General features: G+C 34.0%; 1 pseudogene; it reads left to right on the forward strand.

Annotated features, from left to right (window-relative positions):
• Positions 1-780: 780 nt before the first annotated feature.
• On the forward strand, positions 781-2,657 carry LOC122403622 (annotated as a pseudogene).
• The last annotated feature ends 220 nt before the right edge of the window (positions 2,658-2,877 follow it).

The raw sequence follows: 2,877 nt of genomic DNA on the forward strand, positions 1-2,877 counted from the left end.
TGTTTTTATGGCTCTTCTCCATTGTTCTGGAGCATCTCCTTGCAGTGCATCTTTTACCGATATGTCAGCCATGTTAGCAGCTAACATAACCAAGTTGGCCTCTGCAATCTGACTACTTCCATCCTCTTCAGCCATTTCATCATTTTACATCGAATCTTGTGTATAATCTTCATTTTTTGTGTTCTTGTAATGAAATAGTTTTCTAGGACGACCGCTCATACCTGTCCTCACAATTTTTGGCCTCCCAGGTGCCCTTTGCAATCTATTGGTTACATTTCCTTCCTCTATACTTTCACCTATAGCCTTTACAACACTCGTCATGTCAGGGTCGACATTAGTATGTAAGATAAGGAATGTAAAATCTAATCTTTTATTAAGAATACACGAACAAAGGAATAAACATATAACCGTAACAATAATAAGAAACACACTGCAACATAAAACGCAACTTAACGTATAACTTTCTGTAACACAACGTATTCTATTCGTATCGTACGTTCTCCGTAAAGGTATGATTCCACTGAGGCAACACTATGCGACTTGTAACATGCCACATGTCGTTCGGTAACACTATGCGACCTGTAGCATGCTACTTGTCATTCAGTGCCATCTTATCATGCAGCTTCATATTTGGTAATAGTCTCAAGTAATCAAAAAAAGTAGAGAAAAAAACCAAGATGGTGGAGAAGGGAATTATTTGTTGGAGGTGAAGAATCTCAAAAAGAATTTTTCCGTAAGCTGGTTGCTGACGATGAAGGTTTATTTAAAAACTTTACACGAATGAGTAGAGAAGATTTTGAATATTTGCTGAAAAAAATCACGCCTTTTATAAAAAAGTCAGACACGAATTTTCGTAATGCAATACCAGCAGTTGTGAGATTGCTATTAACATTAAGATATTTAGCTACCGGTGACAGCTATACTTCACTTATGTATTTGTTCCGGATCTCTGAACCAAGTATATAAAAAATCATTCCGGAAGTATGTAAAGCATTGATCAATATTCTACAGGATTTTGTAAAGGTAAGTGCTAAAAATGATATTATTATATATAGAACAGTACCATTTTATTGTTTTGGCTTCATTTTATTATGTTTACATACAAAACGACGTAAGGGAATAATATATATAGTTATATATAATAATAGTACAGTATAATTTACTCATTATGAATATTATCCATATTTAAAATGCCTGAAAATGTTCGCGAAACCATATCTCCTTCTTGCTGTGTACTGTCGGCAAAGCTGCAAGCTAGCTGTGTATAACTATCTTTAGATAGCGTTTCAGAGTGTAGCGAAGAGGTAGAGGGTGACTGATATCTATTGTCATTGTCGTAATATGAATTTGGTGTATCATATTTTCCCAAAGCTGCATCGAATAATATATTATTGATAAAATGTTTTGCAACTATTTGTGCTTTCGACGTGATTTTTCGTAATTCATTTCTTACATATTCTCCATATGTTGCGCAATCATCCGTCAGAACAGCACGTTTTAAAATAGCGTATGCTTTTTTTTCGCGACTAGAGGGTGATACAAAGCATTCTTCTTTCTTTTTACTTTTTTTAAATGTTTTCTTTTTTTCATCGTCATTGTGTACTGTGCTCCCAGTAAAGTGTGATTCATCAAGTGTTCTTTTTGTACTTAAGGGGCCATTCTACCTTGTAGGCATGACAAATACGTGTTTCTTTGTGATTTTTTTTTGCGGGTTATTAAAGAGCGATTAATTCCGGATTTTGTAGATACATTTATTATATATTTAGCTATATTTACGAATTTTTGCAACGCATAATATCTATTGATTACGCTGTTTTTGTTGATCATCAAACAACAGTTTTTACGTGATATCTTGCGAACAAGTTATTCGAAATCCTAAAACCAACGATATTCTTAATATAGATGAGTGTGGTTATAGCATGAACTAGGATCTTTTCAAAAAAACAAAAAATGGCAAAATGGCAGCTATTTTACGAAAAAATACTGAATATTTTCATATATTTGGTTGCTTTTTTGTTAATAAAAGAAAAACTATTGCATATATCGCAATTATCCTAGTTCATGCTATAGGGAGACCAGTTCTGAAGATACTGTATAAATTTGATGTTGATATCTTGAATAGTTTTTTAGTTATCACGCACGCAGTGCCGAAAAATGTAGTTTCGAGAAAAACAGCTTTAAAGTTTCACGTCCAGTTGTTATACCTGCGCGCGGTACATTTCAGCAGGTTATAACTTCGTTAGTTTTTCAAATTTCAATTTAATATTTGGTAGATATATTTTCGAGACAACATACTAAAGGAAAATGCAAAAAAAAATATCGATTTTTTTAATCCCACAAGGTAGAAAGGCCCCTTAAATTATCTTCTACCTGCAAAAAAAGCTAAAGGAGTTTGAAAACTCTTAGAATTATCCACACTGTATTGGAGCTTGTGACGGAAAACACATAGTAATTCAAAGCCCAAAAACAGTGGCAGCATGTTTTTTAATTACAAAGGAACATTCAGCATTGTCCTGATGGCTATTGCAGACTCCAATTATTCCTTTCTATATGCTGATATTGGTTGCCAAGGCAGGATTTCAGACGGAGGAGTATTTCGAAATACGTAATTTTACCAAAAAACTAGCGACAAACAATTTAACCATTCCACCTGCTGAATCACTTCCAGATAGTGATAAATTATTGCCCTATGTAATAGTGACGGATGACGCATTCCCCTTGCAAGTTCATATATTATGAAACCTTTTTCTGGTTATTAGGAGAGAAGCTCTTCGAGAAGAATATACAATTACAGACATTCTCGTGCTCGTAGAGTAGTGGAAAACGCTTTTGGCTTATTAGCATCAGTGTTTCGTATTTTTAGAATACCACTTATGT

The sequence above is a fragment of the Colletes gigas genome, unplaced genomic scaffold (genome assembly GCF_013123115.1).
Source record: "Colletes gigas isolate AHSC1104 unplaced genomic scaffold, ASM1312311v1 Colletes_gigas_Sc00064, whole genome shotgun sequence".
Classification (NCBI taxonomy): domain Eukaryota; kingdom Metazoa; phylum Arthropoda; class Insecta; order Hymenoptera; family Colletidae; genus Colletes; species Colletes gigas.